The sequence below is a fragment of the Trichechus manatus genome, unplaced genomic scaffold (assembly GCF_000243295.1).
Source record: "Trichechus manatus latirostris isolate Lorelei unplaced genomic scaffold, TriManLat1.0 scaffold00151, whole genome shotgun sequence".
In the NCBI taxonomy this organism is placed as follows: Eukaryota; Metazoa; Chordata; class Mammalia; order Sirenia; family Trichechidae; genus Trichechus; species Trichechus manatus.
This window is the reverse complement of record NW_004444087.1, coordinates 3,341,908-3,354,319: the sequence shown is the minus strand read 5'-3', so window position 1 is coordinate 3,354,319 and position 12,412 is coordinate 3,341,908. Positions and strand designations below refer to the sequence as shown.

Here is a 12,412-nt window from a genome sequence, read left to right as displayed (position 1 = left end):
CCCTCCATCCCAACTCGAGGTTGGAGGAGCAGCCAGAAGAGCAAGCTCAGAGATCGCAGTGACCACAGGGGTCAGTCCAGGGCCTCAGGGAGAACAAGCCAGGCCCTGGTGGTCCAGCCCCATGGTGGCTGCTTCTCAGGCCACATGGCCGGGACAACACTGCAGAGTTCTAGAACTTTAAACAAGGCCTCCATAAGGACACAATACAGCAATTCGGCCCCAAAGATGGGTTTATTTACAACTGGCTGGTGGACTTTTGATGATTGGGTGGATGCTGATCTCAGGTATTCGGGTGTCCCTATCCCCAGCCCCGCTCTGCTCAGCAGCATCACTCAACAATGTGAGAGAGGTGCAGAAAGCAGCCGCTTGGACTGCACACAACTCAAGGCTAGGAGGCATCACAGACAGGATGGAGGCCAGTGAGACTGAGAGCATGAAAGCCAGGCTAGCAGACAAAGGCTCAGCTCCAGAGAGGCAAACACGGCCTTGGCAGCACATGTTTGCAGCATTTGCCTAAGGGCGACTTGACTTTAAGCCAGTCTAGGACCAACGCAAGCCTGGAAAGGGGCTACGAAACCGCCTGCATCCCGCCAAGAGCATCGGGGGCCTGGCTCATCACGGGCAAGGCTGGGTCGTCTGACATTGTGCTGGGATTCTGGGGCTCATGAGGGGTAGTACCAAGTTCCCCTCAGTTCAGTGAGGCGGACACTGACAGCTAAGTGGTCCCTAAGAGATGCTGGGATAGGAGAGGTATCCACCAAGGAGCCAACTCAGGAGGAAAGACGACTTCCGGAGAGCATAGTAGCTGCCCTGACATGTTGAAGGGCTGGACACCCAAGAGGAGCCGCGTTTATCCCATGACAAAGGAGCGCAGGGGCTGAGGTGCTCCTTCTCCATGGGGGTGGGGCACAGACGGCTCACTCTGGGGCCGTCACCAAGCCGTGTGCCCGTCGTCTGTGTGTTTCTGTGTATGAATGTTAGACATTAATAACAAAGGTACGTTTAAAAATGTAGAATCCAGCTCTCTGGAGAGAAAATTAGGGAGAAGACAGCAGTTCTGTCTCAATGAAAGGAAGAAGTTTTTAACAGGAAAAGGTGTACTGTCATTGAACATGATAACACTTCTCAGCTTCCCTGACAGGAAGCAGTATGGGACATCAAAAAAAGGGCCTCCGTGTTTGTGATTCTGAGACTCGAGAGGACCAGGTGGGACATGGCTTGGGGGCCTCTGTGTCTGTAGTTCTGAGACCGAAGATCAGGTGGGACATCACACAGGGTGCCTCCATGTCTGTGATTCTGAGACCCAAGAAGAAGAGGGAGGGGGCATTGCATAGAGGGGTCTCTTTGTGGGTAGTTGAGACCCCAGAGGACTCGGTGGGACATTAAGTAGGGGGACTCCAGGTTTGTTGTTCTGAGATTCAAAAGAACCAAGTGGGACATCACACGGGGGGAACCTCTGGGAGGCCTCTGCGTGGGCAGTTCTGAGACCTCAGAGGACTAGATGGGACACTGAGAAGGGGGACTCCACGTTTGTGGTTCTGAGATACGAGCGAACCAGCTGGGACATCACACGGGGTGGGGGTGGGGGCCTCTGCATCTGTGGTTCTGAGTCCCGAGAGGACCGGCTAGGACACTGCACGGGGGGCTTCCATGTCTGTGGTTCTGAAACCCAAAAGGACCGAGCTGAACATCGCATGTGTCTAAGGGTCATGGTTGTGGATGAGCTTCTACCTCACAGAGATGCCCAGGTGAGCAGCTCCCTCCCTCCCCTCAAGTGAGCTGCCACTCGTGGTGCACACGTTTCTCCTGACTCCAGATGGAAATCTCCCTCAGGGGGATTGCCTGCACAACCCTGGGAGCCCTCTAAGGCTGGGCCAGCCAAGCTGTGTCTGCACTTAAGCCGTCCAATGATGGCCATTATGAGGGGCCCAGACTGGCCCAGCCCGCAGGGATCAGCCCACAGGCCAAGGCACAGTGGGCATGGCTAGCTTGCTCCATGGGGCCTGGCCAGTTGCCTCCCCAAGCCCCTACACCAAGTCTCGTGTGCAGACTAACCCTGCTCCGCATGCACATGTCACCTTGGATCACTCCGTAGAAGCATCCAGAAGCACTTGGGGAAGGAGGATCCAAAAGACTAGGGGTTGACTATGGCAACCTGGCTCCACCCTGGCTCCGCTGACACCCTGCTGCTCAGAGCCACCAGCCACAGCTCCTGCTAATAGTGCCGCCTCCCTCTGGCAGTGCATCAGTCTGAGTAGAGCCAGAGCTGTGAGAACAGAAAGGGTGACATCGGTCCCTCACACCTGCGCAGGGCTGAAGCTTTGGTCCCAGCAGTAGCTCCTCTCTGTGGGGGTATGGGGGCAGCCCTGGGACCCTCAGTGCCCCCTGCCCAGCCTGACTGGTCCAACCCCACAGGAACGGAGCTGGGAGCAGAGGCCCAGCCCTCAGGCCCTTGCTCATTCCACACACATTGTCTGGCACTTGGCTGTACAACCAGGCTCTGCTCATGCACGGATGCCTTGAGGACAGCACAGCGAGGCCTTGAGCACACAACTCTGGAGAGGAGAGGACTGCCCGGAGTGTCCAAGAGCAGAGCAGCAGGGCCAACAGGACTGGGAGCACAGGGGGTGCTCATGGCAGACTTTTCTAGAGGGATTCACAGGGCTGCATGGACACTATGCCTTTGGGGTGGTCTTAGAGCAAGGGGAGGAGTTCTCCAGGAAGACAGCGTTCAGGGGATGGAGGGAGGGGCTAAGGTGGGCAGAGCTACCACCTGCACAAGGGCACACCTGTCCCCAAGCTGCCTCTGCCTCCTGGTGCCTAGCCCAGCTCTGCCCACATGGGCACACAGAGCCGCTGGCAGGAAGCCTGCCCTACTCCCCCTGGCTGGAGCTCAGCTGCAGACAGCAGCCTCACTTCTATCAGGCCTTTCTCGGAGCAGGCTCAGAGCCCCATCTCACTCTAGGGCAGCGGACCTGGGCGTTATCTGTGACATGGTCAGTACCATGCCAGGTTGCATGGTGGCAGGGAAGGCATGCACAAATCTGTGACCAGGCCTGCATGCTCTGCATTGCCCTCTCACCCACCAACACTGCCATGGGGCTGCCATCTGAACAACACACCGTACCTGTGCTCACTGCGCCTGTGCTCCGTAAGTGCTTCTCCACTCTTAACTTTCACCAGCGTGGTAGCCCATGTTGCTGGTCCTTTTACGAGGAGTACTTTGTGACCCAGGTGTGAAATCACCAGCCCAAGGCCGCACACAGAGCCAGGAGCACCCCTAGACATGCCTGGCTCCAAAGCTCACTCCCCAGTATAGCTGGGTGGGTTCAGGCACTTCCAGGCCTACACCCTGGACCTATGTCCCTGGCACCAAGCAGATGTAGCAGTGTAGCAGTGCTGGGTGGGCCACATCCCATCATGTTCCTACTCTGGGACGTTTGTCCTGTAGCTGTAGAAAATCACAGCTTATCCTCAGGTGGCCGTGACGTGTTGGACTGGCCCTGTCCGTGCACCCATGTGCCCTGCAACACTGCGCCGAGACCACAGGCGGCTATTTTTATCCCGAGCTGAGAAGCTGCTGCCTGGTGACATAACACCCCTGTGGCGCGTGCAGCTTCAGGACCGGGCAAAGAACTGGCAGGGGCACTGGGGACAAGGTGCAGGGGGCTCTGCGGAGGCCCGAAGTGTGGCCATTACCAGTCCCCACACTGCCTGGACAGAACTAATCCCACGAGTCACATGAGGGGAAACGGGTGGACTGGCCTCCTGCCTCTGGTCTGGTTGTCACCTTGGTCATGACAAAGTGTGGAGAAGAAAGTGTAGGAGACTGGCCAGTCGGCCCAGAAAGACTCCCCAGCCACAGAGTCATGCCCAGCCCTGTCTGGGCAATGACCAGGAAGGGCCCTCTCCCACAGTGGCCAGGTGACAATACACTGTGGGGCACCTTCTGCACCTCGGCATGCATCCAGCCTCTCACCCCAAGCTAGAAACAGCCAGCAGAGGTCAGGACAGTGGCATCCACCCCTTCAGGACTCAGCAATGCCTCCCAATGCAGCAAGAACCTGCCTCAGGCTGGGGAGGCCACAGTGGGGAAGGGGCATTGGGAGGGGAGGACACAGGGCCCCTGCCGGGCTGTTCCCCCATCTACACACACCCGTCCGGGACTCTGTGGGACGTGGTTCTCAGAGTGTGGGTGGGGACCAGACTGGCTGGAAATGCACACTGCTAGGCCCTCCAGGGGTCCTGAGCACGCTTGAGTTTAAGAACTGCCAATGCAGGGAATAACAGAAGCCAGACCACCAGCACTCAGACCCCAGTCTCTTGTACCAGCTGTGTGGCACTGAACACACACCCTGTCTCTACAAGCTGAATTCCCTCGCCTCCTGGAGCACTGTTTACCAGGCTGTACAATGGGTACGCATCCCCCACCTGCATCATATGTAGAGAATTTGGCGCCCGTAACAACTCTGTAATAGCAGCCCCATTATTCCTGAAAAAGGTCTCTTGTTGCCGCCCTCTCGATCCAGGCGAAACCAGTGTCAGGCCCTCAGGGCCCTTTTTATGTCTGCCGCTGCCCCACATCTGGGCTCTGCACGCTGGGGAGCCCCTGCTCGATCTGGGTGAGCTACTACCCTCCTCTCTGCAGAGAACCGTGTGATTTGCCCCCGTGGGCTGTTCTGTGGCAGGTCCAGATCCTGCTCCAATAGGCAGTCCCTAACACCTGGGGCGCTGGAGTATGGCCTTCTCCCCACTGCGCCATGGCCCACTTCCCACTAGCTCACTGCTCATCTTTCTGAGGCTGCAGTGTTCCTCGCAAATTTTCTCTGGGCTTTCCCCAGTGCAGCCTGTCAAGTGCTTCATCTGAGAAGAGCGGTAAATAAACAAACAAATACTTTTGTAAATAAGAAAACAAGGCAGTGCTTGGGCCTGGAGGTCAGCTGAGCGTTCACAGCTCATGGCTGTGCCTTGGGGCCACGTCCAGAGCACCATCCAAGGCCACACAGGGGTAGGGGTAGGGGTAGAGGAGAGGGAAACTGAACATCATGATGCTCAGTGTCCTTAAGCTGGGTGGAGAAATTATTTCAGATCCACTGCCATCTTATACTGGGATTTTCCACATACTTCTGTGCAGCCTGCAGCCCCATAATCTGTTTTAATTAAGTAAATTGAGAAAACAGCTCAGGCCGGCACACTGCACCAATGTGGCTGTGTGCTGCTTATTTATAGCTCAGGTGCCGCCGGCCGGCCTCTGCAGCCACGTTATTCTATGGAATAAATAAATCCATGCAAAGTTGCACAGACTTCGCCAGAGAGGGACGAATGGGACTCCCCTGGTCTCGACACTTCCAGTTTGCAACGTTTCTGCTGGAACAAAACATGTTCCACATCAGAATTGACTGATTACACTAAATGGATGAAATGTAATGGCTCTGGAGAAGTGAACGAGTTCTCAAATCCCACGCCAGCTAGGCCCACCAAGGCACAGAAATGGCACCCTCAAACTCCCTGGCCCGCTGGGCCCACCGAGGTACAGTAACATTGCCCCTACCTGTGATGTCCACCCCAAGCCTGATCCCTCGCTTCTCCATAAAGTGAATGAAGCCCACAATGGTATGGAAAGCTCCTTTTGGGCAAGCCAAGACACGGGTGACTCAGCAAGTGCCTGGTGCAGCCCCTGGCAGAGGGTAATCAGGAAGGCTATCACATTAGCAGTCGGGGCTCAGGAGGAGAGGGGGTGGGCAGGGGTTGGCAAACTACAGCCTGGGAGCCGAGTCTGGCCCAACCACTTATTTTGTAAATAAAGTTTTATTGGCACACAGATTGTCTATGGCTGTATTTCAGCTGTAAGCACAGAGTTAAGTGTTGGGGGCAGAGACGTTGCAGTAAAATACATGAGTAAAGCCTCATGTATTTACTATCTGGCCCTTTGTAGAACATGTTTGCAGCTCCTGGGTTAGAAAAGATGGTAGACTGCAGCTAGGGAGGGAGTGGAGAGAGGTCAAGAAGAGAGAGGGCCAGCAATAGAGGAAAGAGAACAGGGAAGAGAGAGGAACAGGTGGAACAGACAGACGTGAAGACAGGACAGAGGGACACTATAGAAGGGAAGGATGAAGACTGGAAAGGAAAGAGGAAAAGAAATGGGTGGAGGCAGAGGATGAACTGGAGTGAATGCCTCCACCCTGGACCTTTCCCTCTAGACTACCAATGCACTAGGAGGGCAGGTGGGGGAGGCACACACCCCTCACTACCATCTGGGAGCCGTGGGGGCCTCCCCCAGCACCAGGCCTCTCCCTGGCTCTGTAAGAGCTAAACAAGACAAGCCGGGAGTAGTAGGTTCCTGTTCCCCTGTGTGCTCCCATGCAGCCTGTGCCCCAGCCAGGAGTGACTGCTCACTTTTGGGGGCCCTGAGGAGCCTTTACCAAATGAACTCTGTAGAGTTACATAACTTATTGTGTGTCAATACAGGATGCTAAGCTAATAAACGTCTAACAGGCAGCTGAAGTAACTTTAAAACTCTCCAAGTGTGGGTGGTTTTCCGTTTCTGATATATAAACCATTACTGTTTAATAAAACAGGAACAGAGAAGCCCTGCCCCAGCAAAACCTCAGGGCAGCCCTGCCAGGGAACTCACGTGGCCCGCAGCATGAGGTCAGCGCTGGGGGCGCCTCTGATCCTGCCCCCACCCCAATGTTGGGAGCCCCTTGGCACCGCAACAACAGCAGTTAGTGAGCATAGGTCACCTGGAGGGGCAGGCCTGGGCGACCACACCCAGATGTAGAACAGCAGATGTGCCGCCCACAACAAATGTCACCACCGGACGCCACGTGTAACCTGGCAAGAGCCTGGCCACAGCAGTTGTCACACTGGCACAGAGCGGGTGGAGCAGCTCAGTCCTGATGGCCGTCTAGAGTCCCCCACCCCTGTCGCGCCTACCACACAGCCCCACCTGGCCACCACAGGGCCTGGGGGCAGGGGGGTGGGCACAGCTCTCCCCGCAGTCCTGGCTGCCCCGGCGATTGCCAGGGTCTTATATGTTAGAGAGCTCACACAGGAGAAGGAGCTGCCCCTCAGCCACACGGTGAGTGGACCCTGGCACTGAGCCTGGAGCCCCAAAGGAGACCAGCAGCCACAGTGCAGCCAACACCTCTCCCCGACTCGGCCCCAGCACACTTCACCTATCTGCCAGCACGTGCGGCCAATGGCCTTAACTGAGGTAAGCACCCGTCTGCCCACATGGCTCCCCAACAAAATGGCCTCCCAGGACTTCCTCTCCCCCAATATAGTTTTGGAATAGTTCAGAGGCACCTGAGGACTCTCCTCCTTAGGCCCCAGCATCGTTCCTCATCACTCACCGTCTGCTGCCCCTTTAAAACCACAACCACCCAGCACTGTCCTCCTCTGCCCTAACTGAAGTGTCTGAGTACTTGTCACCTCCTAATATACTCTAACCCGTTGCCATCGAGTCAGTTCCAACTCATAGTGACCCTACAGGACAGAGGAGAACTGCCCTAATAGGGTTGCCAAGGAGCAGTGAGTGGATTCAAACTGCCGATGTTTTGGTTACAGCTGATCTCTTAACCACAGGTTCCTTCCCTGGTGGCACAGTGGTTAAGAGCTATGGCTGCTAACCAAAATACTGGCAGTTCAAATCCACCAGCCACTCCTTGGGAACCCTATGGAGCAGTTCTACTCTGTCCTGCAAGGTTGCTATGAGTCGGAATCAACTCATCTACAACAGGTTTGGTTATAATATACTCTAGGAGCCCTGGTGGTGCAAGGGTTAAGTGCCTGGCTGCTAAATGAAACGTCAGTGGTTCAAACCCACCCAGTGGCTCTGCAGGAAGAAAGACCTGGTGATCTGCTCCCATAAAGATTACAGCCTAGGAAACCCTATAAGGCAGTTCTACTCTGTCGCATGGGATTGGAATCGACTCAACAGCACCTAAAAACATATTCTCCATTGGATGTAAACTCTACAAGAGGAGAAACTTTAATGGTGGTACTCACTGCTGTGTCCCTGGTACTGCGAACAGAGCCTGACACAGAGCGGGTGTTCAGTAAATATTTACTGAATGAGAAAATCCACTTACTCATCTACCCACCTACTCACTTATCCATGCACTTCCATCCATCCATCCATCCACCCACCCATCCATCCATCCATCCATCCGTCCATCCATCCAGCCATCTAAGCATCCATCATCCATCCACGCATCCGTCCATCCATCCATCCAAGCATCCATCCATCCATCCATGCACACTCCATTTATCTATCAACCAACCCACTCAAATGTGTGCACAACCAGTTATGCACCAGTCTACCACTCCTTCCATCCTCCATCCATCAATCCATGCATCCATCAACCAACCCACTCGGTGTGTACAGAACTCAGCTCTCCTGTTAAATTGCTGGGACCGAGGTGAGTCATGCCAGCTCTTTGGGCTTTGGGGCTCCATCTTTTAAGCAAGGCTGCTCCCCTCTGCCCGTCTCCTCTCCTGAAATCACTGTGAGGCTCCCTGACTTGGACAAAGGCAGTGCCCTGAACCTGAACAGAGCAAACCCAGACCCACACCTCAATGCTATTACCACAGACTGACAGCACAGCATTGTATCCTCTCCCATCTCCTGACTTTATTGACTTCCGAAGGAGTCTCTAGCATCAAACCACCTTTGTGGACTTGCAAGGGGACTTCACATTTCCAGTACAAGCCCAGGTCCCTGGCACACCCTAACACAAGCACCCTTGCTAGCAATGCCCCCCTGGTTCTCTCCTGCTCTTAGGTCAGTGAGAGAGTGGATTGATGGAGGTAGTGGTGGCCGCCAAGAAGGACACCCTTCTCCCCAACACAGGTTCTGAGAGAGGGCTGGGGAGGAAACGAGAAGGTGTCTGGAGGTGGGCAGGAGAGAGCACCAAGGCCCAAACCAGTTGCCACTTAGTTGACCTCCGACTCATGGCAACCCCATGTGTGCTGAGTAGACCCCACGTGTGCTGAGTAGAACCAGGGTTTTTCAATGGCTGATTTTTCAGAAGTAGATCACCAGGCTTTCCTTCTAGGTGCCTCTGGGTGGGTTCAAACCTCCAACCTTTTCGTTAGTAGTCAAGAGTTTAACCATTTGCATCACCAGGGACTCCCGAGAAGATACAGGGTGAGGCAAAGAAACTTTGCTCTGCCTCCCCCCAACCACACACACACCCCTGGAATCACCTGTCCAGAGCTCCATCGAAGGCAGCTTGTACACGGATGCTGTGCCCTTCCCCACCCCTCCACCCCAACCCCATTCCTCCACCCCTCCTCCCACCCGACTGCTCCTCCCTGGCCCCACCCCAAGGCTCAGCTGTGCTCTGTTCTCAGTAGGACCAGCAGCCCTATCTGCTGCCACCTAGTGGGGGGCAGGATGCTCACATAGTCCTCCACGCCTGAATCTTTCAGGGTCTCCGAACTCAGGCTCCAGGGGCAAAACTCCATCCAGCATGCAGGCCCCAGACCAGCCAGGATGCCCAGCCAGACAACACAGAACAAACAGAATCAGTCTGTTACTGCTGCTCCCAAAGGTGAAGGAGACCACTCATTTCAGACACCCGAAAGCAAGTGGTTTCTGGTTACCTGCCAGGGCACAGGAACAGGTCGCCCTGGCTCCCAGCTCAGAGGCAGCAGCACGAGGCAAGGAAAGGGGGATCCTACCAGAGTTAAAGTTGCAATCCATCCTTGATGGGGCAGAACTCTCCAGGGCCTCCCCCCTTGACTGAGGCAAGACCCTGATCCCTGCAGAGACTGCATGCCGGGCCTGGTGGTGGGTGGGAGGGGGCAGCCAGGATGGTCGGACCAAGGAAGGGGCTCAAGGCCACTGCCTGAGGTGCAGCTGCAGGGGCTTTGGAGGGTAGGGGGCAAGCCAGGATGCTGGAGGACCTCTGCTCCAGCTGCAGAGTCGAGAGCGGAGCCAGCATACACAGCACCCAGGCCCAGGCCTTGGGACAGCCTCCAGACTCTGAGATCCAGGACTTCAGGGTGCAGAAGCAGGGGGACCTGGGGTAGGCTCTTAATCCTAGCACAGACACTGGTCATTGTGGCCTGGGTTACAACCAGAAAAGCGATCCATCCACCCATGCACCTCCTACTCATCCATTGACGAATTAACTCAAGTGTGTGCAGAAGAACCATTCGTGCCCCAGTATGCTCACCCACCCACCATTCACCTAACCATTCATCCATCCATCTATCCATCCATCTACCCATCCACCTACCCATTCATCCATTCACCCATCCATCTACCTACGCATCCATCCACCCACCCTTCTACCCACCCATCTGTCCATCCATCTATTCAGCCATTCATCCACCCATCCATCTACTCATTCGTCTACCCACCCATCCATCCACCCACCCACCCACCACCCATTTACCTATCTATCCACCCACCCATCCATCCATCCATCCATCTATCCACCCATCCATCCACCCACCATCCATCCATCCATCCATTCATCCATCCTTCCATGCATCCCTACCTTGGCTGGGGTTGGGGCACAGAGCCATCAGGAAAGCTGGAAGAGCTGGGCAAACCAGGCCAAGCGGTCCCTGCAGGAGTACTGGGGACAGGGCGACATGGTGGGCCTGTGGGGGCCCCTGGCACTAAGCCCATTGGTGGGTGAGTGGCAGCCCCTGGCTGAGGGCCCCATCCGGGGACAGATGTGCAGCCCTATAGAGGCTGCCATGGTGACAGTGCTGATCATCCCGGTGTGCAGACACACAGAACATATGGCATGTGACGTGCCAAAACTGTTGGCCTGCAATTAGCTGACTGGAGAGCATATGGTATGCCCAGACAGGAGCCATCTCTCAGCATAAAAAATGCCGAGGACGATGGCAGGTGTCGGAGGGAGCTTGCCCCACACATCTCTCTTCATTAATATTTCATATGGTGCCAAACAGGCAGTAATGGAACAGTGATTAGCGCATTTCTATTTGTAATGATATCACGGGTGTGGCGGAGTTTGCCTTTAACCAGAAGGGAAGTCTGCATGGGGCAAGGTCAGCAGCAGCCCTCAGAGGGAATGCACACCCAGGCCAGCTGCTGGCTCCTTTCCTGCAGACACAAAGGGAAGGCATGCGAGGAGAGGTGGGTGTCAAGGCAGACATCCCAGCCAGCAGCCTGGCACTCCAAGGCTGGAGGGACACCAAAGGACCACAGCCTGATGGGTGTCTCTCCAGGTTTGTTCCTGACAAATGGGAAAGTGGGGGCTGTGGCCCAGGATGGGGGTATCCCCTACCCTAGACCCCAAACAGGGAGTGGGGGTCTGTGCACTAGGCTGGGGATGTTCCCTACCCCAGACCCCAAATGGGGAAGTGGGGGGTTGAGCCCCAGGCTGGGGTTATCTCCTACCCAAGTCCCCAAGCGTGCCAGCTGGGACTCTTCAGTGTGGCTGACACCGCCAGGCCCCATGTCCTTCCCATCTCAGCCCTCACCACACACCATCCCACAGTGCCCAGAGCTCCCCCGTCCCACCCACAGGCAATCTGCCAACCACTGCTCTAGGGGGACACCACCTCTCTCACATCCGTGACCTGAATATGCCCTCCCCTCAGGAGGACCAGTCAGCACAGCCCCTTCCCAGGACAACTCATCTCTGTATGACTGTTTCTCATACTACATAATGTACAATGTCCATTTTAGTACGTGGCTCCCTCAACCACGACATCAGCCCCTGAGGAGCGAGTCATCGGCCGCGTTGCCGCACACCCCCCACCCCAGGACAGGGCCAGTGCTCAAGGATGCTGGTTGATGCCAAGCAGGCAGCTGCACTCAGACCTGCTGGAGGCGGAATCACCCATCCGCTAATACCTGATGATGTGCCTCCTGGGCCCAACCGTGGCCCTCAGCACAGGGGCTGCTCCGTGTTTATCTGTGCCATATCCATACCTGGCACATCAGCAGTCAGGGCCTAGCCACAATGGTTCCTCAGGGTCCATGGGCCACGCTGTGCCAGTGCCAAGTTGCTGGTTACTCAGATCCCTGAAGGGCATCGGTGGAGCACTCACTGCAGAGCCAGCATTGTCACTTGCTGGCTCAGTGTCCTGGACCCCTATGTGCTGCGGTATCCTCATCAGCAGAATGAGTATAACAATGGTCTCACTTCTCGGGTGGCAGTGAGGATCAGATTAAGGGTGCAGAAGAGGGCTGGGTGTGAGGTGGGGGGCTGCAGTGGCTGCACATGATTCCTGGCACAAACAAGCCAGGGTGGCTCTGCCTGCCCACGAGGCGGGGGCCTTCCTGCAGGCCCGGTATGGCCTGGGTGCCCACAAACAATGCAAAGACGCCATGGGGCGGTGGAAGAAAGAGGCCTTTCTTCCTCTGAGCTGGCTAAGTAGAGAGCCACTTGCAGCCTGCGGCAGGGAGGTGGGGGACACA

The 12,412-nt window shown here is 55.9% G+C and overlaps 1 protein-coding gene across 1 annotated transcript in view; it reads right to left on the bottom strand.

Moving 5' to 3' along the window:
- Positions 1–12,412, bottom strand: part of MAD1L1 (mitotic arrest deficient 1 like 1) — a 491,032-nt gene that overhangs the window by 198,304 nt on the left and 280,316 nt on the right. The window lies entirely within an intron of this gene.